General features: G+C 37.1%; 1 long non-coding RNA gene across 1 annotated transcript; it reads left to right on the top strand.

Moving 5' to 3' along the window:
• The first annotated feature begins 6,271 nt into the window (after positions 1-6,271).
• On the top strand, positions 6,272-26,367 carry LOC120244097. Its single transcript, XR_005531462.1, has 3 exons — positions 6,272-6,532; positions 13,159-13,275; positions 26,318-26,367. It is a non-coding gene; the product is annotated as an uncharacterized LOC120244097 (long non-coding RNA).
• The last annotated feature ends 1,357 nt before the right edge of the window (positions 26,368-27,724 follow it).

Below are 27,724 nucleotides of genomic sequence, written 5' to 3'. Positions count from 1 at the left end.
GATGAAAGACAGACCACCTTCAAAGGAAAGATGGAATATATTCCACCTCTCTAGCAATGTCAGAAATCCGAACACCTTAAAAATACCAAACTGAAAGAACTGGCAACCCAGCATTCTATGTTGACTGGAAATTCCTTCAAGGACAAAGTTGCACAACAGACATTTTCAGACATGCAAAAATGAGAGCATCTGCCCCCGGAAAATCATACTAAAAAAAGTCCCAAAAGATATTGTTCAGGCAGAAAGAAAGCACTCTCAAACAGAAGGTTGGAGATGCAGAAAGAAAAAAAGAACAACAACAAAAAAAAACAATAAAATAAGGGTAAGCCTAAGTGAGCATTGATGGTACAGAACAATAATAAAGTATGTTATGTATATATATACGTATGTATATACACATACATACATACATATATATATATGAACAATAACATAAAACTCCAAGAAAGAATTAAAAGAAAGCAAAGTATTATGAGTTCCTTTTATTACAAAAGTGGGTGAAATGATTAATTAATATTATACTTTGCTAGGTCAAGTATATATGCTAAATTTCTAGGGTAGCCACTAGGTAACTCTCAAGTAACCAATAGTAAAATAGTCTATAAATTCCAAACTAACAGAAGATATAAAAGGAATTATAAAATAAATCCAAAATAAGGCAAAAATCAAAAGAAAAGAAACGAAACTCATAGAAGCAGTAAGGCAAACAAAAGCATACACTAAGATCTTTGGAAGGATTACCAACCCAAGTCACTATTCTAAGCTCTGGAATTTCAGAGTAAGAAACTTTTTGCGCCTGATTTTGAGGTTGCCATTCCTTGAAATTACAGGACCTTGTGGGAAGAATAGAACCCAAATCACCCATACTTCTCAAGATTTGAAGTGAGGGAGTCTTGTGTGTTAGGGCAAGGTGGCCTCAACTGGTTCCCAGAGACAGGGCAGAACAGTGAAGTCCTGGAAATATAATTTGCCTAAGAAAAGTGGGAGTCCAAGCTGATAAAAAGGATTCGAGATAAGGACCTATGTTTCCATTTAAAATAATGGATTTCTTCAGTGAGGCTGATGTGAAGAGCACCCCTGAACCAAACCCCTTGTTACAATGCTTGGAACCTAGGAGAATAGTCAAGCACGAGAACATTAACTCACCAGAGGCCCAAGCAGAAGCAACCTGAGGGGAAGTGTCTGGCACTTATCTGCCTTAGAAGACTCACAATCTACTTATTAGTTACCTATTTCTGCTTAATAAATGAACCCCAAAATTAATGGCTGAAAACAACAAACACTTAGCATCACTTGGTGTGTATGGGTCAAGAATCTGGGAGTAGCTCAGCTGGGTACCTCCGGCTCATGGTCTCTCATAAAGTCATAGTCAAGATGTCAGCTTGGCTGTGGCCTCATGTGAAGGCTTCACTGGATGGTCAAAAGGGCTGATTCCAAGCTCATTCACACAAGTAAGCCTCAGTTCCTTGTTGGCTGTTGACTGAAGACCTAGCTCAGGTCCCTTCTTTAGGGACCTCTCCACAACATGGCACCCCAACCGGAGTCATTCTGTAATTTACATTTCTCAGAAGTGCCATGCCCTCACTTTTCATATTCGCATCATTAAACGTGAGTCGCTGGGTACATCCCACACTCAAGGGTAGGGGACTACACAAGGGAATGAATGCCAGAAGGTAGGAGTCAGTGTGGGTCTTCTTGGAAGCCTCCCACCACAGGGCTATACCAACAAGACCTCACTTCATAGATGACAGAATCCTCTGACTGTCAAAAACAAGACTCATGATGGTGATATCATGTGACACTGTGACACTGTGTGGAAGAGAGAAGCAAAGGAGATGGTAATACAAAGAACCATTATTCATTGAATGTCTAGTCTATGCAAACACTAATATAATCAATGTATAGCTTGTTACAGGCTAAATGTGTGTGTGCTCCCCAAATTCCTATGTTGAAGTCTTAACCTTCAAAAAGATGGTATTAGGAAGTGGGATTTTGGGGGAGGAATTAGATGTAGATGAGGTTATGAAGGTGGGGTTCGCATGATGGGACTAGTGTCCTTATAAGAAGAAAAAAAGTGACCAGCTCTCGCTCTCTCTCTCTCCCATGTGAGGAGACAGCGAGTACGAAGCTGTCTACAAACCAAGAAGAAGGTTCTTACCAGACACCAGAACACCCAGCACCTTGATCTTGGACTTCTCAGCCTCCAGACCTGTGAGAAAGAAATGTCTGTTGGTTAAGCCACCCAGTCTATGGTATTTTGTTATAACAGCCTGGGAAGATTAATTTATTTAAGCCTCACAATGACCCAATAAATATGCATTATTTTTATCTATATATCACCATCAAGGAAAATTGGTCACAGAGGGGTTAAGTAATGTGTCTGAGGCCATAGCTAGTGAATGGTGATGTTGGCTCTAAACCCAGGAAGTCTGGCCATAGACGTCATCCTTTCATTCACTACTCTCCACTGAGTGGACATCAGCGTGAATCCACTGAATGGATGCCAATGTCCTTCCTTGTGACTGTGTAATGCCTTGTGGTTTTGGAAAATTTGGAGTGGGGAAAGAAGGTAAAATTATCTGATTTCCTTCTAATATGGCAGGTGGGGGCTTAAGAGAGTGTTAACCTGAAAAATAGAGAGGTATAACTGCATCTATGCATGTAAAGTCAAAGCGCTTTGAAGTTATTTGCTCAAGTTCACAGGCTGATTTTAGGGATGTCTGTGTTTTTTGGACTGACTTTCAGATCCCTCTGCTGTTTTGTAACTTTGGTATGTCTCAGAGAGCAAAGAGGTTGAACATCCCAAGAAAGGCATTTATGGTTTTGATCAAACTCCACAAAGATTAGTCTGAAGAACGTCCTCAAATGATAGACCACTTTCCTCAATGGCTTTGGTGGCCAGTTCTTCCCTTTCTCATACTCCTCCTGAAAGAATGTCATAGACAAGCCTTGCCTTACCTTAACAACCTGCCATAACAATGAGTTGGGACAAATTGAATTGCATCAGATATGATCCAAAAGTGAAGGAACGTTTTCACTTAGCACCTCTGAATTTCTCCCTCTTCAAAGAACATTCTCCTCCAGATGCCCCACACCTGATGTCACGGTTTGTCTACTGGTGACCTTCATTGTCTCTCCCCACAATATAAGCCATTTGCAGTACAGCATGGGATAAGCTTTCTCACAAATGGGGACTAGAACCTATTTGCATTTCTTCCTACAAATATCAGAATTTTAAAATGTCTTAGTTTTGCTTTTGCCTTTGAAATAGATCCACTAACTTTTCCAACTTACTTGGTTCAATGTTTCCTGCAGAGGAGAAGAGTCTCAGTGCATGCTAAGCTGAGCCTGGGATACACCGTAAATATCTGTTGGGTGATACAGTGAAAGAAGTCTTCCTCTGAATACTTTACACAAACTTAAGTTTTCATTGACCCAAAAGGAGAATGACTATTTCCACTTGAACTTGGACTGGCACCAACACTTTTTACTTCTCTGGTTTTGATACCACTGGTCCCTGTTCCAACTTCTCACAATTCATCTGGAAGCCAGGAAAGCTCAAAATGCCCTGATAGCCAAAGTAACTTCAGAGTGTGAGAGAGTAATTCTGTGACCATCAGCTGGCAATATCCAGGGACCTGAGGCTAGTTCAGATAGAAGCAAATGCTTATTTTGGCACCTCTGAGTAGAGAGGGAAATAAATTGCAATGAGTAGATCCGGTTTTGGTGTCGATGACTGTTTTACTCCATTATAAAATAGAAGCAGTGACATCTGAAAGTGAGTAGGCAAAACTGGCAAGTGAAAAAGCAGAGCCAGTCTGTGATGGCAGCAGTTAAAGGTGACATTTGCATGTGATTCAAAACACTAAGGACTGAGCCACACCAAGTAGCTGTCATGTAACAAACATAGGTGAGTGCCAGTGCCCCGATGACTTCCCTCTGCCAAACCCTCCTGTTTCTCAAACTAACTTTGATTGCTAGATGTGGATTATTACTGGGCTTCTTATCATTTTCTCAGGCTGACACAGCAAACAGATTTGAAATTGCCAGTGCCTGTCTGAGTTGTCTGGCTCAACATATAACTGGAGGCTTAAGTGGCTTTTGGTAAGGGTGCTACTTGTCCATCTTATCTGTAGAATTTTCTTAGATGGGTGTGAAAAGGCCTGCCTGATATATACAATGTTCCTAGTAAATATTTGTAGACTTTTCTGGACCTGCACTGACTAGTTATTGAGAAAAGGCTCTTTTTTAAAATTGTTTTTTAAATGTTTACTTATTTTTGAGAGAGAGAGACAGACAGACAGACAGACAGATCTTGGGCAAGGGAGGGGCAGAGAGAGAAGGAGACACAGAATCCGAAGCAGGCTCTTGGCTCTGAGCTGTCGGCACAGAGCCTGACGAGGGGCTCGAATCCACGAACTGAGAGATCATGAGCTGAGGTGAAGTTGGATGCTTAACCAACTGAACCATCCAGGTCCCCTAGTAAAGGGCTATCTTAAAATTAATTTTAGCTGTAAAAGTCTATAGGCATTGTCGAGACCCGGCATACTCAATGCCAAAAATGCATTTATGTATTTCCATTCAATTTCTCTTCAATACCTAGTACAATGTGTTAATGTAATTATTTACATGACTACCTCCTTCAACAAACATGAATTCCCGAGGGTGAAGATTGTGTGTTATTGTTTTCTGCATTCCTAGCTTTTGATACAGTGTCTTACACATAGTAAGTATTCAATAGAAGTATATGATGGAAAAGTCAACTTTAGCAACTCTATCTTTTCTTTTTTTCTTCTGAAATTTTTATCTAAAGTCTGGTTAGATAACATACAGTGCAGTAGTGGTTTCAGGAGAAGAATTCAGCGATTCATCACTTACATACAACACTCAGTACTTGTTATAACAAGTACCCTCCTAAAACCCATCACCCATCCAGCCCATCCCCCACCCATGTCCCTCCGTCAACCTTCAGTTTGCTCCCTATCTTTAAGAGTTGCTTATGGTTTGTTTCCTTCTTTCTTTTTATTTTATCCTCCTTCCATATGTTCATCTGGTTTATTTCTTAAATTTCACATATTAGTGAAACTATATGGTATTTGTCTTTCTCTGACTGACTTATTTTGCTTAAGATAATACACTCTACCTCCACCGAGGTCATTGCAAATGGCAAGATTTCATTCTTTTGGATGGTCAAGTAATATTCCATTATATGTATGTGTGTGTATATATATATATATATATATATATACCACCTCTTCTTTATCCATTGATTGGTCAATGGAAATTTGGGCTCTTTCCATAGTTTGGCTATTGTTGGTACCAATACCATAAACACTGGGGTGCACATACCACTTCGAATCTGTATTTTTGTATGCTTTGGGAAAATACCTAGTAGTGAGATTGCTGGGTCATAGGGTAGCTCTACTCTTAACTTTTTGAGGAACCTCCATATTGTTCTCCAGAGCAGCTGCACCTGTTTGCATTTTCATCAACAGTGCAAGAGAGTTTCCCTTTTTCTACATCCTCTCCAGTACCTGTTGTTTCTTGTGTTATTAATTTTAGCCATTCTGACAGGCATGAGATGATATCTCATTGTGGTTTTGATTTGTATTTCACCGATGATGAGTGGTGCTGAGCATTTTTTCATGTATCTGTTAGCCATCTGGATGTCTTCTTTGGAAAAAATGTCTATTCATGTCTTCTGCCCATTTCTTCACTGGATTATTTGGTTTTTTTGGGTGTTGAGTTTGATAAGTTGTTTAGAGACTTTGTAGACTAATCTTTATCTGATATGTCATTTGCAAATATCTTCTCCCATTCCATAGGCTGCCTTTTAGTTTTATTGATTGTTTCCTTCACTGTGCAGAAGCTTTTTATCTTGACAAAGTCCCTATAGTTCATTTTTGCTTTTGTTTTCCTTGTTTTCAGAGATGTATCTAGTAAGAAGAGAAATTATATCTTTCAATTATGAGTCCCACCTAAATCTTTTAAATGATAGATAAATAAATACTTCAAAAAGAGGGGAACCTACTCAAGTCCGTGATCACCTATGCAGTCCCTCACACAATTGCTCTGAAAGAGAATATGAGAATGGGAAAGCCACCGTGTTTTTGTGTTCATGACTTAAAAATACTCTCTAGGCAACCACATTGATGTAGATTCTAAGCCTGACATTCCAGAACATTACTGGGAAAGCTTGAAGTGTAGAATGACTCCAAAATTGCTCCCATATGCACAGTACCAATGGCACATAGCCAGCCTGGCCCTGGAGGCAGAAGGCTGGTGCATGCCAGGCCTGAATGAATTACCCTTTACCACTTGGGTTCAGTTCACTAGCTTCATAAACTGTGTGGGTCAGTTCCCAGAGACTTTCTGAGAGGTATGAGAGAGAGGTACCTGAAAATAGCTAAGATGATCCACCTGCCTAACTCATCAGCCTGTAGAAGCATTTTACCAGGAAAGCAGGTGCTCTAGGTGCGTAACCATGCCATAAAACAGAGATTAGCGAAATCAGTCTCTACAGGACTAAATTGTAAGTATTTTAGGCCTTTAAGATCACATACGTATCAGTTTTATATTCTTCATGTATTTGCTTGTTTTTGGTTTGTTTTGATAAACTGTAAGGATATAAACAGTATGCGTAGCTGGAGGACATTTACAAAAAATTAGACACCGGTGACAGATCTGACCCATGGAGTGTCGCTTGCCAACCCCCACAAAAGGTCAAAATGATATGGAGATATTAGCATTATTCTTTTGCTTCGTGCTACCTCCAGCCCAACAATAAGTTCATTTTATTTTGGAGCTATTCTTATTGAAAAGAGTGAAGGGTTTAGGTTCAGAAAATCTAGGTTCCTACCTCTAAGTCACCATGTGATTAAGGTCAGCTGACTTCACTTCTCTAAGTGCCTGGGTAGCTCAGTCAGTTAATGCAACCCTTGATCTCAGCTCAGTTCTTGATCCTTGAGCTCAAGCCCTAGGTTGGGGTCCGCACTGGGAATGAAACCTACCTAAAAAGAAAAAAAAAAAAAAGACTCCAGTGAGATAACTCATGTGAAAATTCTTTGTAAAATATAAACTCTTTTTAAGTGTTAGTTGTTATTACTCTTAATGTTATTGAACTCATAGGAAATAGAATTACTCTGATGATATGATGTTTTAGTTTGTATATATACAGTTGTCATGATAGAATGTGGGAAAATCCCAAAGAAATATTTGGCTCCAATCATAAATTATTCGAAAGCTTCGAACTTTTCTTAGAAGCTATTATTTTGCTTACGTAGGAAATTACTCATATGGGAAAAAAACTTGTGGTTTCTTAACTCTCCACATTTGAAGAAAAAAACCACAAAAGAAAACAATATTTTTGTAAAAATATTTGTAGAGATCTATTTTCAAATGCCAAAGTTTCTGTCCTCCTGAAATTAAAATGAGTGAAGACTTATTTTGTTAGGAAAAGAGAAATTGAGATTTTGCTAAAAGTTCATGTAATATACTTTGGTAAGAAAATAAGGCACATTCAATTAAAAACTGTTGCTGGTTATAAGCACAATGCCACCTTGTCTAATACATTTAGGAATTGAACAGCTATAAAATGTCACCAAAACTTTGGCAACAAACAAGACAAAAGGCAAATTCATACTCTTTTTTATGAGACTTTTAAGGTATTTCTCCTCCTCAAAAAAGTTATGTAAAGACATCAACAAATTGTGGTAGATGGTGATAGCAAGTCGTGTGCGCCTTTACAAAATGTGTGCAACACATTAATTCTAAATCTTTCGTCTTTTCTTTTTATTCCTTAGCATTAGACATCAGAACACACTCTTTTTTTTATAGCCTGAAATTTTTGATATTTTATTCTCCCAGTTTATTAGTATCTGAATCCCCTTCCTTATCCCCCCAAAAGCATTTCCCAACACTTTTTTTTGAGGGGGAGTGCAGGGTCAGAAAGGGCGGAGAGAGACAGAGAGAATCCCAAGCAGATTCCAAGCTGTCAGCACAGAGACCTATGCAAGCCCTGATCTCACGCACCATCACATCATGACCTGAGCCAAAATCAAGTCAGATGCCTAACCGACTGAACCACTCAGGGGCCCCTCCAAGCATTTTTTGATTGACCTTAACTCTCCTCAGCTTCATCTTTCAGACAACAAAGGATACTTATAAATAGTTGTCTAATTCACTTGTTCCCATTACATTTTAAGCTCCATTAGAACAGGAGTTTTACTTTGTTCTCTGCTAAATCCCAGTGTGAAGAATATGGAACCTGGCTTATAGGTTCCCAGAGCCCAGTGCTGCTTTAATTCTTCTGCTTTTAACTCCTTGTGCTTTAAAAAAAATTTTAATGTTTATTTATTTTTGAAAGAGAGAGCCAGACAGACAGACAGCAAGAGTGAGAAAGGGGCAGAGAGAGGAGACACAGAATCTGAAGCAGCTCAAGGCTCTGAGCTGTCAGCACAGAGCCCAACGTGGGGCTCAAACTCACAAATCACAAGATCACAACCTGAACTGAAGTCAGATGCTTAACGGATTGAGCCACCCAGGTGCCCCTAGCTCTCTGCACTTTAATCACCACTGTATATCCTACTTTCTATGTGTAACTGCATTCTACCACCTTACACTCAATATATCCAAGGCACACTTGTCACTCTTTTTATCCACTCCATAGATTCCCTCTTCCTGAATGCCTTCCATTAATATCACTATTTTCTTGGTCATTTAGAGGTATAACCTGTCATCAAACATCAATTTAATTGTTAAGTTATTGTTAAATTGTTTTTGAGCTTCAGATATGGATAAGATGACCATACCTGATATATATAATATTTCATGTATATCATGTATGACCATATATAATATCACATTTAAGCCAGGACACTGTTGAAACTTAGAAGGATTGGTAACCAGCTTAGTCACCAGGATAGTAACATAAGCCTGGGCTGCCTCAGAAAACGGAACATAGAATCCCCTTAGCTATACGTCAAGAACTATTCTAGAAATCATACCTAATACAAAGTTATATATAATAGATATTTCCTGTATCACAGAATTTAGCCTTATTATAGAAGATAAAATAAAGCCAAATAACCATGAAATTAAGTAAAAAGTGATATTACTAACAAATATAAACAAAATTTTGAAAGTTTAAAAGAGAGATTAATTTTGGGTGGGTGTACTAGGGAAAATATGAAAGATGTAACATGTGAATGAGTTTTGAAATATAGTTATGATATGCACAGGAAAATTAAAATTGGGAGCGAATCAGGCTGAATGAATAGTGAGAACAAAGCTTTGCAAATGGCAAAGAATTCCATCGAGAGGACTAAAAAAGGGACAATTGTGAGACAAAGGTCTGGGAATATATGTTGGGAATTATTTGTCAAACTGGCACTGTGTTTCAGCTTTGATTTTGCTTTGCTCTCTCCCAGTCCTATAAATTGCAACATACACAAAACATTCAACATTTTAAAATGTAAAGCATTACTCTAAGTACCTCTATGTATCTAAATAACAAATACAAAATAGTGGATAAGCTTACAACAGGTTTGTTGAACTCTGATTACAGAGACAGAAAAAGGCAAAGCTTTTGCTACTCTGAAGAATGAAAAATAAAATGTACCAGAGCCAAGTTTCCCACTTGAATTTTTTTTTAATTAATGAGGGATTCTAAAATTTAAATGGAGGGATGAAGGAGCCAAATATAGCTAACAAAATATTATAGAAGAAGATTGTAGGATAGGAGGTCTGCTATCAGATACCAAAGTTATTGGAAAGATACAGGAATTAAACAGTTTGGTATTGCTGCAATGACAGATAAATAGGTCAGTAGAACAGAATAAGGCCAGAAACCAAACCCATATTCTCAAACAATTTGTTTAAGACCAAAATGAGCTACAGAATAGTGGGGGGAAGGATGACCTTTTAAATAAATGATTCCGGGTCATTGAGTAATAAAAAGTAATTTGCATCATATACAAAATAATGCACCTTGATCCCTATCTCACACTACACACAAAACTTATTCTAGGTGGATTGAAGATCAAATTGGAAAGGTAAAGCAACAGAGCTTCAAAAGATAACACAAGGTGTTATCTTCATGACCTGGGGATATAAAACACATTAAACATAAAGGAAGAGATGGATACATCTATTACATGAAAACAGAAACTTCTGTTCATCAAAGAACACCATTAAAATAGTGAAGAGATAAGCCATTGAGATTAGGAGAAGAGAGCTGTAATTCATATAAGTGCCAAAGCACAAGTATCCAGAGTGTATGAAGAACTGCTACAAACCATTAAGAAAAAATACAATCTATTAGAAAAATGAACAAAACACTTCAAAAAGTAGAATATTCCAAATAACAAACAACCATTTAAGAAAGAGATTCAACCTGACTATGCACTGGCTAAATACAAACTAAAATTGCTGTGAAATACAGTACACATCCACTAGAATAGCTAAAATGACAAAGATGTTTGAGAAGGTGGAGGAGCTGTGATTGCATATATACTGACGTATAAGAATAAATTGGTATAAGCTACCTTTGAAAACTGGCATTTATCTGCTAAAGCTTAAAATATGCGTATGATAGGATTCAGCAATTCCATTCCTAGGTATATACGCAACAACATGTGTACATCTGAGTTCCAAAAGTCTTGCTTGAAGATGTTGACAGCAGCTTTATTCATTAAATTAATTTTTACATTCATAAACAGTAGAACTGCTACATTGGATTGTTCTAGAGATGTAATGTCAAACATGGTAATCGCTAGCCACAGGTGGCTATCTACACTTAAATTATTTAAAATTAAAGAAAATAAAACTTTCTATTACTCACTCACACTAACCACATTTCACATTCTCAGTAGCCATATGTGGTTAGTGTCTACCATATTGGATAGCAAATAATATAAAAAATTTCTATCATTACAGAGGTTTATAGGAAAGTACTTCTCTAGAACCCTGAGAAGAAATAAACTAATGCCACATGTAATTATAGTGTGAATCTCTCATATAAGCTTGAGGGAGTAGACACAAAAAAATATGTTCTTAGAATTCTAGTCACATAAATATATATTTGAAAAAGGCAAAGTTAACCAATGGTCTTAGAAGTCAGTATAGTCATTACTTTTGAGGAGAAAGAAGATATTAATAATTGGAAGTAGGCATAAAAGTTCCTACAGGATTGCAGTAATGGAGGAGATTACTTTGTGAAAATCTAACTAGCTTATGAACAGTTCATACAGGATTATAAACTGTAATATAACTGTTATACATAGCATATATATGTTATATGTAACATATAGCTGTTCATATAGGATTCTACTATATATATAATATATATGGTTTCAGCTCAGGTCATGTTCCCAGGATCATGGGGATTGAGCCCCAAGTCAGGCTCTGCACTGAGCATGGAGCCTACTTGAGGTTTTCTCTCTCTCCCTCTGCTTCTCTCCCTTGGTCGTGCACGTGTGCTCTCTCTCTTTCTCTAAGATAGATAGATAAATAATCGCTAGATGATAGATAGATGATCAATAGATAGATGATAAGTGATAGATAAAACTAAATAAGAAAAAAATAGATAAATCAATAGAAATTTCAGAAAGAGGTCTGAACAAAGACTTCACAAAAGAGTCAAATTACAAATAAACATGTAAAAACTTGCTCAACTTCATTAGTAATCAGAAAATGCAAACTAAAGCCACAATAAACTATTTCTACACACAGACCAAAATAGCTAAAATTAAGAAGACTGACAATGGAGAGGTGCCTGGATGGCTCAGTAGATTAAGCGTCTGACTTCAGCTCAAGTCATGATCTCAAGGTTTGTGGATTTGAGCCCTGCACTGGGCTCTGTGTTGACAGCTCAGAGCCTGGAGCTTGCTTTTGTGTCTCCCCCTCTCTCTGCTCCTATCCCACTCATGCTCTGTCACTCTGTCTCTCAAAAAAATAAGTAAACATTTAAAATATTTTATATAAAAAAAGAAGACTGACATGGAGTCTCCTCTGAAGGAGTGTAATTGGTACATCTACTTTGTAAAAGTATGTGTCAGTTTCTACTAAAGTAGAGCATTTAGAGTTTACAATTCACCTTATGATCCAGGAATTTTATTCCTGGGAAACATACCCAAGGGAAATTCTGCACATGTATACCCAGAGCCTTTTACACAATATTCATAGCAACATTATCTATAATAGCTAAACACTGAACAAAGAAATGATGAATAAGTATTGGCTGATTCACACCCTGAAATATATAAAACAATGCCAATAAATGATCTATACAATTTGTATGTAACAACATGACTGAATCTCGCAAATATAATCTTGAAGTCAAGAAGCCAGAAATGAGGGAATATATAATACATGACTTAAGTAAAATTTAAAAATTGACATAAGTAAAAAATTAGACATCAATTAGATAATCTTGCAGTTGTGATAATCCATCTAGCTGAGCATATGCAATTGGCACACTTTTCTGCATATGTGTTTTATTTTCATTTTAAGGTTTAAACAAAGAATAATAGATGATAATTGTTAATAAAAGTTACATGACTCTTCACTTTGAAAGGACACCATAGTACCCAATAGAATATAAACAAATTCACATTTTATAAATCTACAAAACATAAAAGGTAACAATCAAAGCCACCAAGGAGATAAAAGATTACTTATAAATAAGTGCCAATTATATTTGATAGCAAAATTATCAGCAGCAAAAAGAAATAACAGCAGGGAAAAGATTAATCTTCTAAATAAGAAAAAAAAGTAAAAATTAACCTTTTAAAATAAAATCATTCTTATTAAGAAGTCATATGCACAATAGAACAAAGATTATGCGAAGCTTCAGCATGAAATATCTTCATTATCTGGGAAGGGGACCCCTTTTAAGACTCAAGAGTGAGAAGCCATAAAGGAAATAAATGGTAAACGTCAACTTATAATTTTACCATCAACAGAGCAACTGTTTAAGAGCAGGTTTGAAATAAAGATGTTTGCAGATATACACAGGTCAAGAAAGTTTTATATCACATACAAAACTTCTGTAAAAGAACTAATAAGGATGATATTTTCACAGGAATTTAAAAATTTATAAAAGAACAGATTTTTGTCTCCTTTGCTCGTCAATGTGTGTGTTTCAACTGTCTAAAACAGCTCCCAGTATTGGAGGAAGTTCTCAATAAGGACTTAACGACTGAAGAAGAAAAGTGAACTCAGAGGGGAAGAATAGGTGGACACAAGCAAAGTAAGGAAACATTAGAAAGTACTATGGTAAGTGTCATTATAATGATTAATTGTTAATATTTTTGCTTTTATAAGATGGAACTAAATTATAATTGGCCATAAAGAGAAAATTGGAAGAGTCTGTTAAAATGATTACTTTTAGGAGGGGAAAGAGCAACATAAAGTACACTAGTTTTTGCTTGAAAAACATATATTTAAGTGTAAGTAGCAAAAATTTAAGTACGAATAACAAAAATTTGATAGTAACTACTAACAGAGTAGGAAATAATATATACAATTTTCTAACAAAAGTTAGATGAAGGGAAGAATACAAAATAACTTTATTAATATAATAGAAAGGAGAGAAACAGGAGGAAAAGCAGAGAAAAATAATAATCAGGAAGCAAAAATGTTTGAAATAAACCCAATTTCAAAAACAGACAAATAGATACAATCTATAATCATAATGTATGTGAACGGATAAAACCTACCTATTAAAATATAGAACTGTCAGGTTATACTTAGAAAAAAAAAGAAGATTTATGGTACCTTACAGAACAATCCTATAACAACATGACCCATAAAAGTTGAGAATAAAGATATAGAAAGACATTAACCAAAGAAATATTCTGCCTGAAACACGGCTGGTGTTGTAATATTAATATCAGACCAAATACAATTTCAGGTAAAGGTCCTTAATAGAAAAAATGGAGGGACATTACATTATGATGTGGCAGGGTCTTTTACTTGGTCTACCCTCAACACTGAGTATTATGTGGCAAAATAATGGAATGAACCTGGCTATAATACCAACAGATAGAATACAATAACTATCAAAATTATAAGGAGAATATGTTGTAACCATAATGGTGGTATAAAATATTAAGTCACTTATATCAGTAATGAGTAAATCAAGCATCAGATCGAAGATTAGTAAGGGTGGGTAAAATTTTCTTAACAAAATTATGTTTGAGATAATAGGTATATAGGAATTTCATATATAAATAAATAAAGAATATGCATGTTTTTCAGGCACATATGAAATATTTCAAAACGGACCTTACACTAAATTACAAAGTCTGAAGAATTCCAAAGAGTCAGTATTGTACAGATGCTTTTCCTTCACTTCCATGTAATCTATTACATATCAACATTAAAACAATAGCTTAAAATTTTGATACTAAAAATATCATGCTCCTAATTCATCCATGAATAAGGAAGAAAAACATGTTGGAATGTGTGAAATGTTTGGAATTTCATGACTATGAAAACACTACATAACAAATCAAAACTTGTGGGTGTGTTAAGTGGAATTTGTTTTGAGAATAAGTGAAAAAGATGCTCAATTTGTGTGTATCTAATATGCCAGAATAATAACATTACAGTAAAACCAAATAAGTTAAAAATAAAAAGAGGAAGAGTAAAGGGGAGGTCAGAAATTAATGGAAGAAAAAGCAGAGTAGCATGTGTCATGATCCCCAAACAATTAAATTTGAAATCATTAATCAAAAAACAGTTTCTTTTTCTTTTTTTTTTAAATTTTATATTTTGTTTATTTCTGAGAGACAGAGAGAGAGCAGATGAGCAAGCAGGGGAGGGTCAGAGAGAGAAGGAGACACAGAATCTGAAACAGGCTCCAGGCCCTAAGCTGGCTGTCAGCACAGAGCCCGACGCGGGGCTCGAACCCACAAACTGTGAGATCATGACCTGAGCTGAAGTCGGATGCTTATCTGACTGAGCCACCCAGGTGCCCCACAAAGGACAGTTTCTTTAAAAAGACAAAACCATTACTAATGGAAACTAAATAGCACAATGTTGAAAACTAATGAGTTAAAACTAAAATTTAGGAAAAAATTCATAGGAAAATATCTCTGGGATAAGCAGAGTTCTTAGGCTTGATGCTAAAAGCACAATCCATAACAGGAAAAATCAACAAATTAGATCTCGTAATGAGAAGAACTTTTGCTCTTACTAAATGCACAAGAAGAAAAGCTAAAAACTGGGAGAAATTGAAAATGGATCAAAGACTTAAACATAAGATGTACAAACATAAAACTCCTAGAAGAAAACATAGGGAAGAAGTTCCCTGACATTGGCCTTGGCAGTGAGTTTTTGGGTATGACACCAAAAGCAGAAACAACAACAACAGAATCAACAAATGGGATTACATCAAACTTAAAAGTTTTTGCACTGTAAAGGAAACAATCAACAAAATTAAAAGGCAACCTATGGAATAGGAGAAAATATTTTCAAACCATGTATTGGGTTTGCAAACCATGTAATTTATGAAGAATTCATACAGCTCAATAATAAGAAAACCAAACAATCTGATTAAAAAATTGGCAGAGGAACTAAATAGATACTTTTCCAAAGAATACATCTAAATGGCCAACAGGTACATTAAAAGGTGTTCAACATCATCCATCATTGGGGAAATGTAAATTAAAACCACAGTGAGATATCACACCTATTAGAGTGGCTAATGTCAACAAGAGATAACAAGTGTGGGTGAGTCTGTGAAGAAAAAGAACCCTCATGCAATGTTCATGGGATTGTAAAACGGTTTAGCTGCTATGAAGAACAGTATGAACAATCCTCAAAAAATTAAAAATAGGGACATCTACCTGGCTCAGTCGGTAAAGCATGTTACTCTTGACCTCAGGGTCATGAGTTTAAGCCCCCTGTTGGACCTGGAGCCTACTTTAAAAAATAATAATAAAAATAGAACTACCATACAATCTAGCAATCTCACTTCTGGATATATATCCAATGGAAATAAAAACAGGTGATCAAAGAGATATCTGCATCCCCATGTTTATTATTATGTGGCATTATTCACAACAGCCAAGATACGAAAACAACCTAAGTGTCTGTTAATGCACAAGGGGAGAAAGAAAATGTGATGTATATATGAAATACTATTTACCACGAGAAAGGAGGAAATCCTGCCAATTGCAACAACGTGGATAGAACTTGAGGACATTATGCGACGTGAAAGAAGTCAGACAGAGAAAGACAAGTACTGTATGATATCTCTTATATGTGGAATCTAAACAGAAATGAATTAAAAAATATAGAGGTTGGAATGGTTGGGCAATGGGGCAATGGAGGAAATATTGTTTAAGATTACTTAGTTTAACTAGTAGATAAACAAGTCCTAGAGATCTTATACACAGTACAGTGATTATAGACAATAAAACTGTATTATACACATTAAACTTACTAAGAGACTATATCTTAATTGTTTCCACCACTAGAAGAAATGATAATTATGTGATGTGACAAAGAATTTAGCTAATGCTACAATGCAATCATATTGCAGTATAAATGTGGCAAATGAAAAAAAACTGGGAGAAATTATTTGCAAACCACACATCCAACAAAGAAAGAGTATCTAGAATATGTATACTCCAGATATATATGTATATATTTTAAAGCTCAATAGTAAAAAAAAAAAAAACCCAAAGAAGCAATCCAAATAGAAAATGGGCAAAAAACATGAAAAAAACATTCAGCGAGGGGCACCCGGGTGGCTTAGTTGGTTAAGCGTCCGACTTTCGCTCAGGTCATGACCTCGTGGTTCGTGGGTTCGAGCCCCGTGTCGGGCTCTGTGCTGACTGCCAGCTCAGAGCCTGGAGCCTGTTTCAGAGTCTGTCACTCCCTCTCTCTCTGACCCTCCCCTGCTCATGCTGTCTCTCTTTCCTAGAAATAAATAAAATATTAAAAAAAAAAAATTCAGCGAAATCATTGAAGAAGATATGCAGGCGACATGTAGAAAGATATTTCACATCACTAACCACTAAGGAAACGCAAATTAAAACCACAGTGAAATATCACTATACACCTACCAAGATATCTGAAATAAAAAGGGGAACGACAGTACCAATGCTGACAGAGGTATAGAGAATTTGGACCACTTACGCATTCGCTGATGGTAATGTAAAATGGTACCATCACTCTGGAAAATACTTTGACATTTCCTCCTATAAAATGAAATTTATACTTACTATGCAATCCCACAATTGTGCTCTTCCGTATTTATCTCAGAAACTTGAAAACTGACATTTACATAAAAACCTATACACAAATGGTTATAGCACCTTTATCTGTAATGGCTTCAAATTAAAAACAATCCATATGTCCTTTAAAAGGTGAAGGGTTAAACCAATTGTAGTACATCATGGAACACTGTTCAGCAATAAAGAGGAATGAATTATTGTTACATGCAACCACTTCAAAAAATATCTAAGGTATTAGGCTGTCATAAAAGTCAACCCTAGAAAGGTCATCTACTATGTAAATCTTTTTATAATATGTTGAAATAAAAAATTTTTAGAAATGGAAAGGAGTGAGTTGTCAAGAGGATGGGACAGGTGGCCTGGGAAAAAGAACGTGAGTGGCTAACAAAGGGCAACATGAGGTATCTTGTGGGGAATGGACTATTCTGTGTTTTAGCTCTGTCAATATCAATGCCCTGGTTTTAATGTTGTATCCTGGTTTTGCAAGATGTTATCAATGTGGAAACTGGGTAAAGGGTACATGGCATCTCTCCATATTATTTCTTACAACTGCATGTGATCTACAACTATTTAAAAATAAAAAGTTGGGTTGCCTGGGTGGCTCAGTCAGTTAAGTACTCGAGTTCTGATTTTGGTTCAGGTCATGATCTCATGGTTTGTGGGATCAAGCCCTGTACTGGGCTGCTCTCACGTGCTCACACTCTCTCTTTCTCTCAAATATGAATAAATAAACATTAAAAAAATAAAAGTAAAAAGTTTAATTAGAAAAATTAATTTTTAGGAATCCTGATGAAATTAAAGTGTTATCTACAACTGAATAGAGAAGGACTGGTCTCAAACTTATAAAATATACCTAAAGTGACACATGGAAATGAATATGAATATAATATAAATTTATTTTTAAAACATGAAGACTGAAATTAGTTGTCCAATAATAAAAAACTAAGATGTTAATGGCAGGTTAAACCCAGAAGTGGAAGAAAGAAGAAGGAAGGAAACAGCAAAAAAACCAAAAAAATTAAAAAGGTAACCAATAAAATCACAACTAGTATTTTGGGGGAAAAAAGCAGAGCTCTTAAAGGACTAATTAAGAAACAGGGGAGAAAGGACATTTAAACGATATGAGGAATAAAAAAAAGACATATAAATAGAGTAGATATTTTAATTTGTAAGGCCATATCATGAAAATGTACATGCCAATAACCATAAAATGTTAGAATATAACAAATATTAAAACCAGAGTAAACTAAAAACTATTAAAAAAACAGAACTGATAGACAAAACTTTTCCCTCTAAAGGTGTTTTTATTTTTAAGCTCCAATTTATTTAAACTGTTCTAGAGAACAGAAAAATAAGGAGAGCTAGATAATATTTTTTTCAGCAAGAACAATTATAATTTAAAACAGAACAAAAACAATATAAGAAAAGGAAATGACAGTGCAATGTAACTAATAAGAAGCACTAGAAAAGTTCTAAAGAAATTGTAAAAAATGAATTGAAAAGTCCGTAAAGAAACTACTATATTGATAAGTAGCATTTATATCAACAGTGGAAAGAATTTTTAATATAAGAAAATGAATTCATGTAATTTACCATATTAATAAAATAAAAAGAAAAATCAAAGATTATCTTAAAAGCCACAAAACTAAAGAAGACTTTCAGCAAAGTAGAAATAGATGGGAACCCATTTAACTGATAAGATTATTACTAAAGACACGCAAACATCATGCCAAATATTAGAAATCTGGAAGAATTCACTATGAAGTAAAGATTAAGACAAGAATGCCTATAGTTATCCCTAAACTTCAACATTATATTGGAACCAATAAAATACAAAAAAAAGGAAGAAGAAATAAAAGGTATAACATTCGAAAGAAAGACATAAAATTGTTATTAAATATTGTTAATTGTCTTTGTAGGACAAGATAATACAAATCCAGATAATACAAAATTTTAAAATCAATATAAATTTTTAAATTTTTTAAAAAAAATTTATTTCTAGGAGAGAGAGAGAGAGACAGCGTGAGCAGGGGAGGGTCAGAGAGAGAGGGAGTCACTGACTGAAACAGGCTCCAGGCTCTGAGTTGGCAGTCAGCACAGAGCCCGACGCAGGGCTCGAACCCACCAACCGCAAGATCATGACCTAAGTGAAAGTTGGACACTTAACCGACTAAGCCACCCAGGCACCCCAAAATCAATATATTTTTTAAAGAGAAAAGATAGAAGAGATTCAGCAAATAAGAACACTATACAAAATTAATACCAGTTCTGTATGTCAACAAAAGACATTTTTTAATAGGGAAAAGACACCATTTATAACAAGAAAAAGAACTATAAGTTATCTAAAACAATGAAACAGTCATGCAAGATGTTTATGAAAAATGTTTAGATATTATTGACGAATATATTATAAGTAAAAGGAGAAATGTATCACTGTGGATGATGGGACTATCATAAAGATGCTAATTCTCCACAGATTAATTCTTGCTCCAATTAACTATCTAATAAGATTTTTGTTGGAAACCAACAAAATCATTAAAATTTGAATGACATTTCTAGCTTCTGGAAATGGAAGATTTTTGTCATAGTAATCTGTCTGTACATAGTAATTACAAATCCTAGATTACATATGTGTGTGTGGATATGTATGTATGTGTGATACAGACTCACATACTTTATTCCCACTTGTGGTAGTTATAGTCTATAAAATCACCACAAACACTGAATTATTGAGTGTGAAACCATTGTTCCTATGGGAAACAGGGTTAGGTTCCTACAGGCCTCTGGTCACAACATTTTCGTCAACTGATCAATAGATAATTGTGTTATATGTGTATTTCTGTTTAAAAACACCTTATTTAATATATATTGTTGATTCATTAGCTAAACTCATGGCTATCAGTACTCATGCTTAAGCAAAGCTAATCTAACACATGCATTTTGTCCATAAGACACATCACAGCCTAAGTACAATTGCACTTAGGAATCTTTAACACTATGCTTAGGGGTCTGGCCAATACAGGAAGTAACAAACTGAGTATTTCACCAAGAAATTTAATCAAGATCAAGATGGGTGCTTTCTTTCACCTAGTGTTCCCGTTATAATCATGACCTTGATGGTCCATTTTACTTTCTCTGACATACACCATTGGTCATTACATGAGTTCTGTATATGGGAACTGAGAAGTACAAATCTGGTTGGAGGGAAGCCTAAGGTTTTTGCCTTGAAGTTGAGTTTACATAGCAAGTGCATTTTTAATTTACATTTCATGTTTTTAGGGAAGCCATGGAAAGAAGGTTAATGGGAACCAAACTGTCTACACTATTCTAAATTGGTATTTAGTTTCTTTCATTAAACATTTATTATCTCAGGGCACCTGGGTGGCTTAGTTGGTTTAGCATTTGACTTTGGCTCAGGTCATGATCTTGCGGTTTGTGAGTTCAAGCCCCACGTTGGGCTGGCTGCTGTCAGCACAGAGCCCACTTCAAATCCTCACTCCCCCTCTCTCTCTCTGATTCTCCTCTGCTCATTCTCTAAATAAATAAGTAAATGGTAATTTAACTCTTCTTTCCAAGAACTTCCCAGTTACAATCGATGTTTCTGATAAAATCATATTGGCTTGACTTCTGATTTTTTTTTCTGATATATGGCTTTTTTTTAAACTTTCTTAACTGGGTTTATTTGATTGCTGTAAGACAGTAAACAAAAATGATGATGGTGATTTCATAAAATGAAGAAAAGAATAGTAGGTGTTGTTTTGTTTTGCTTTTTTCTGATGCCGGACAGAGGAACATGACCATTTTGTCAATTTATGCTCCATGACTTATAAAAGGCAAAGAAACGATATTAACAGCAGTTAAATTAACAAGACCAGATAAAACCTTTGAATACTTATCCAGAACTTAATCTTACCCTTCAGTAAGATAGAAGAAATGCTCTCCTTTTTCAAACTTGAGGATTATCATGTATTTTCTGCTGAACTTTAGCCAGAGGAAATTAAGAGACTTCTCCTCAATGCTTACTGTCTAAAATTTTTGTTTTAGAATCACCTTAAAATGAGTGCAGACTCACATCTACTTCTTATGGGTTAAGTTCAGTCTTGTCAGAAATCTGAGGTGTGGAAGGAAAATTCCTTGAGAGAAATAAGGAAGCTTGTTTAGGCTCTCTCATGAGGTCAGCCACTCTGACCACAAAGAAAAAAATCACTGACCAGTAAACTGCTATAAAATATTCAGAAAAAGTTGGGCAGATTACATTCATAGGTTGCCGAGGTGTAAATATGTCACTTTTTATTAATTATAAGATAACTTACGTGGACACCTCCCTCTTTATAGAAATTCATGAAGTATTTTACCCTAAATGTCTATGACAGGAAGAAATGGCAACAAATATCCAAAGGACAGAAATCCTAAATGTATAATTTTGGTCCTTCAAAAAGTAGACACCAAGACATGATGAATCATATAAAAGATTTATTGGAGGAAATTCCTGTGAAGGAAAGAGGAGTCAAAGAAGGAGAGTCTTCAGACTAAAATCCAAGCCAGAATCCTATAAAACAGAGAGGAAGAGAGGAGGGTTAGGAAAGAAAAGTGTCAGATTGTTGTATAGTTATAAGAAAGTTTTAGCTGACTGATGGTAAGTCCTCAAGACAAAGTTTCCCATTCAACAAATTCTGTGTCTAGTAATAAGAAGCCTGCCTGCTCAGAACCTCTGTCATGGTTGGCTGTTGCCTATAGGAAGTGTGACATGAGCACTTGGATCCAGAAGGATCCAGAAGGACAAAATCTGAGACTGTCATTCAGTTATGCCAAATTATGTAACAGGAGATCTGAGGGGTACATTTTTTTTATAACTACCATGATATATAAAGAGTTTTCACAAATGCAGAAGATAAAAGGGGAAACCACCAATACAAAAATAGACAGTGGACATTATACTAAAATGCCTACTCACAACCATCTCTCTCGTTCTATGCGCTTCTCTGAATTGCAGTGGCTGGAAGAACCTGTGTCAGCAGGAATCTGGTGACAATCCACCAAAGAGAGGATCACCTTGTGATTTCCTGAACTTCCTATACTTACAGATTTCCTGAAATCAAATAGCAGTTTTCCCTGACTTGTTTCCCAGCCTTTTCTATTTGTCTTACAAGCCTCTGATTCCGTGTGTTAAATCACTTCCTGCTCGAAATATCTACAGCAATTTCTGACTAAATCCTGACTAATAGAAGCATGGACAAGCAAATCACAGCATAATAAATGGAAGTGTCAAGTAAATGTATGAAAATACACTCAAAATTTAGAAATATTTTTTAAAGATTTTATTTTTAAATAATCTGTACATCCAGCGTGGGGATCAAACTCACAACCCTGAGATCAAGAGTCAGAGGCTCTGCCAAATGAGTGAGCCAGGCATCCCAAGAATAAAAATGTTTAATGAGATATTTCTTACGTATCAAATTGGCTAAGGTTTTTTTCATTTACAGATATTTATGTACTTGTCTATTTTATTATAGATACTCAAGATTGGCAAGAAGCAAAAGCCAACAACAACAAAAAAAACCAGTTTCCATTATATACTACTGTTAGGAGTTTACATTTTGTGTGTACATTTGTAAAAGCTTTCTAGAAGGCAAATTATACTCTCTTAAATTTTCATAATTTTTGATCCTTGTCAATATCATGACATATGTATGAAATGGAATTGCTATGCAGCTGTTATAAATCATATTTTTGTAAAAATTTATTAATATGAATATGTGTTCATAAAACAACATTAAATGAAAAAGCAGGATATATAATTAGAGACACAATATGATCACAGTATTATACACAATGCATATATATACACTTTATATATGTATATCATAAATACATGTAAATGATATATTTCAGATATGTATGTATATCATTTGCACACATGGGGAAAATGTATCAAATATTGCACAGTGGCTCTCTCTCCAATGGCAAAATTATAGATTATGTCTTATTTTTATACATTTCCAACATTTTAAAATGTGTTATTACAAGCATATATTTTATAATAAAATACAGGTCAATAAGCATTTTAATATGCCTATAGAAATTCATCAGCAGGTGGAGAAACAAGACAAAGTATTTCTACATTTGGTACAGATACTGATTCTTGGTGTCTCATTTCCCTTTTAGATGATATTTGACAAATTTGATTGATATGACTCAACTCACATTTGCTATACAAGAGCAAAGATTCATTGCTTTAAAGAAATAATTTATCTGATCTAGCTATAGGTACACTTGACCCATATTCCCACCATAATCTACAATGTAGAGATGGGTCCCACGATTCATGTCTGTACACTGAATGATTTTCTTAGTTCAATAAAGGATTAGAACACAATGCTTGTTTAGAGAAGTGTGACTTGATACTGCATCAATATCATTCTGAGCAATGTTTTTCATTTTCTTCCCACTTTAACTTTTTAAGCCTTATGCAAATTAGTTGAAAAGCCAGGTCTTGGGTCACTATGCTTACAGCGGTGGGATTGGGTGTAATTCTCAGGTCATTTCACAGATTTCTCCAGCTGACTACATTGTACTCCTATTACATGTGGGATTGGAGCCTCTCTGGGTTAGAAATGTGTTTTCCTTTAAAGTAATGCACAAAATGAGCGGAGTTATTGGTTAATAAGATTCATAACAAGAAGATGGATAAGCTCCATGATATGTAATTTCACTCTGTCCTAAGAACACTCTTGGGGTTTTGTGTGTGTGTCTCTCTTTAAAAATTAGGAAGCCAAGGGTCACAAAAGCTGGAGTTTGCCCCTGGTCTTACAGGAATGCAGGGACAGCATTTTTATGACTCTGCACCTGACTCTTTCTTCATCCCCCTCCCCACAGGTCTAACTGAACACCTTCTGGGATCTGCATCTCACCCAGTCTTAAAAGACTAACCCACTGATAGATAGTTTCCTGTTTGTGGGTCGATGGTTAGTGAGGAAAAAATAGTTCTGAGAGTTGGTGTCTCAAAGACTGATGTTCGCTGGCTGAGAGGCAGATTTGAAAGACCACCTGGCAGTGTGTAGGGGCGAAGCTAGAAATAAAGAACAGCTTTTCTCAGCATTGGTTAGCTGGTGGGGAAAAGGAGGGGCTCTCTTCTTGTTTGTTGGAGGCTAGAGGACTGGAAGTTCCAAAGACCTTTGTACATTCTAATCTTGCAGAGCCGAGCAACTTTTGGTTGCTTTTCTTTCTGATAACACTACTTCCCTTATCTACCATAGAACAGATCTTAATAGAGGACTCTCCTTTATGGTATAAGGCTAATGAATATGAAACTAAACAATAAAATTTCTCTCTGTTGATGGCATTTCTAAAGAACATACATGATAGACATATTTGAAGATGAGATAATACTTCCTAATTAAGTAGTGCTTCCTGATCTTTCCATGGACACTCCTCCAAGGCATTACAGGTATATTACTATCAAAGAGCCTCCCAAACATCTCTCTTCGAAAAAGAAACAATATTAACAAATTTTGTTCAGCAGAGAAAATTCTAATGCATACCACTGGTCAAAGATATCTCTGTTACTAGCTTCCAGGGTACCTAGTAAATACTTTAAGAACAGCATATTTTGTCTAAATCAATAAATATAAAAGAGGATGATGTAGGAGGTAGGAATCAAAGTGGAGAAAATTCGGGGCACCTGGGTGGCTTTGTCGGTTAAGTGTCTGTCTTCAGCTCAGGTCATGATCTCACAGTTTGTGCGTTTGAGCCCCGCATCGGGCTCTGTGCTGACAGCTCGGAGCCTGGAGCCTGCTTTGGATTCTGTGTCCCCCTCTCTCTTTGCTCTTCCCCTGCTCATGCTCCATCTCTCTCTCTCCTTCAAGAGTAAATAAACATTAAAAAAAAAAACAACAAAGTGGAGAAAACTCTAGTATTTTCCCAATATCCCCAAACACATATGGCTTTATTCAATTGTATAAACAGAACATGGAATTTACCAGAAGAAAAAAAAATCAATAAAACTGGTGATGTCAGCTTTTCATATGCCAACTATTAATAAAATCAAAGAGAATTAGAGAGATGTAACAGAAGTAACTTTCCTTAAAAAAAAAAATACATCTTTTAGGGGCGCCTGGGTGGCTCAGTTGGTTATGCATCCGACTTCAGCTCAGGTCATGATCTCCGGATCAGTGAGTTTGAACCCTGTGTCAGGCTCTGTATGGACAGTTCAGAGCCTGGAGCCTGGTTTGGATGCTGTGTCTCCCACTTGCTCTCTCTGCCCCTCCCCCATTCATGCTCTGTCTCTCTCAAAAAATAAACATAAAAAAGTACATTTTTAAATAAAAACTGGAAAAGAATTTGTGGAACTTTACCCACACTAAACCGTGTAAGAAACTACAGCAGGACTATAATGCTTTTTAAATCCATGCGTCTAAAGAAATGAGAGATGTCGTAAAGTTTAGATGTGCTCCCTTTATCTTCCAGGAATCATAATTTTATTACAATCAGATTTATTAAATGTTATCTGATTTTACTCTCATCTTAAAACATCTGCAAATAATATAATTTACCTGAGCATTTGGCATAACCACATGTTCTTCTCGATTTGAACTGATCTGAGTCCAAGTGTTAATTGAATAAAGCTGCTCAAAAGTAACTTTGGGGACATATCTTGGAACACACCATATCCACAGTAATATCTGTCAGGCAAGTGTCAATTTTTCTTTATTTTTAAAATCATATCATTTAAAGAAGTTATTTACTATAAAAATCACACCCCACCCCATACACACACACGCACAAACATCTTGTTAAAGTAAAGCGAGAACTCCATCCACTCAAGACAGGAAGGAGGGGAAAAAATCTGTGGTGCGCATTATGCCTGTTGCCGCAGAGTATTACGGTAAACAGCCGATTACCGTACTCGCTAGGGCTACTGCCTGTGTGACGTCAGCGAGAGCTAGCTGCAAAGTTCCTTGCCGTTCTTTGCTGATGTCGGGGAGCTGAAAATTAAAAGGGTGAATGTGGTGTTATTGGTTGGCTGGGTTTTTTTCTTTTCCTATTTTCACTCTTTATTTTAAATTCTGCAGGTAAAGCGATAGTGAGCCGGGAGCTTAAAGACATCCGTAGAGGAGGGGTGAGTCAGCGGGTGCAGAAGGACTAAGAATTGGTTCCTTGAGAGAGACGGTCGCCTCTTTCCCCAGAGAGGAGGCGGTAGGGCTGCTCCTGGGACCGAACCCCCGTCCGCCCCTGGCTCCAGGTGAGTGCGCTGCGGCATTGGGCGCGGGGGTCCAGAGGGGTCGGTGGATGGGAAAAAAATCTCCCTGGCTTCTCGGTGAGACGGAACCCGCACTTTCCCTATGCGCCCCCCACCTTTTACCCGCTCTGACACCTGCATCCCCACCCCACTCCGTTTCCCTTATATATTCTGGAAAGTTACCTCCTTATTAACAAGTGTGTTTTTTAGTCCGTGTTTATCGCCTCGAGGTAGAGGAAAGAGGTTTTCTGCAGTTTTTAGTACCACCTGTGAGCTCTTGAACTTGGGATTTTTCACAATAGCCTTTGCCTGCGAGTCCCGCCTCAGGGCCCGACCCCAGAATCCTTAGAAGGCAAGATGGGTCCCCAACTCCTCGCACTCCTGTCTGAGTCCCTGTGGAAACCTAAGTATCTCACGAACACCATGGCCCCAGCCCAGAAAACAGAAGCGTCGCGTATCCTCCTGATTTTTAAGCCTACCACATCCGCAGTGGCCGCCACTTGCAAAGCCCCTTCTGCAGAGTGGCGCTTGCCCTCACCACCACTTCTCCCCCCGCAGCCCCGCAACCCCTCCGGGTGTGGCTCTAGGCTCAAGTCCTCCCGCACCGTTGATACTGCAGCTTGAAAAGGGCTCCTGGACCGACCTCGGTCGCGTTTAGCCCTCCGGCCCCGCCAGGTTTTTCTCCGGACCTGGCTCTCGGCGGGCTTGGCTGGTGGACAGACCCGCGAGCACCGCACACCCAAGTGTGAATTCCACCGGCGTGAGCGTGCACGCGGCACTGACTGGTCCCGCGGTCACAGCGGTTCCCGCTCCCAGGCCGCCCCCTCCAGGTGACTGCGAAGCAACCTGTTCAGATGGCAACTGGGTAGATCTTCCAGTTTTCACCGGCTAGACTCGGCGCGACGCACACGCACTAGCCGCAGTCCCGCCTAAGCGAGTTCCGTGGGGTTTAATCTCGCTGTGCGGCCGCTCGTACTTGGCTGCTGCGGCTTGGGGTTTGTTTGCTTCGGCTCTTGGAGCCGGCCTGAGGCAGCGGGGCCGCGCGCCAGGGCAGGTTCCCAGCTGCTCGAGGTCCCTCCTGCGCCGCTTGTGCTGCAGCAGGGCACGCCGCTCCGGGACCGCAGCGTCGGCTGGGCTCCTGGCCGCTGCCCACAGCCCGTCGAGCCCGGTACGGCCTCGCTCCCCGGGACGCCCTGGTATACATACCGCCTTTCTCTTTGCGCTCTTTCAGGGGGACGCG

This window comes from Hyaena hyaena, unplaced genomic scaffold (assembly GCF_003009895.1).
Source record: "Hyaena hyaena isolate Hyena2069 unplaced genomic scaffold, ASM300989v1 scaffold_370, whole genome shotgun sequence".
Lineage (NCBI taxonomy): Eukaryota > Metazoa > Chordata > Mammalia > Carnivora > Hyaenidae > Hyaena > Hyaena hyaena.
This window is presented reverse-complemented; position numbering and strand designations above follow the sequence as displayed.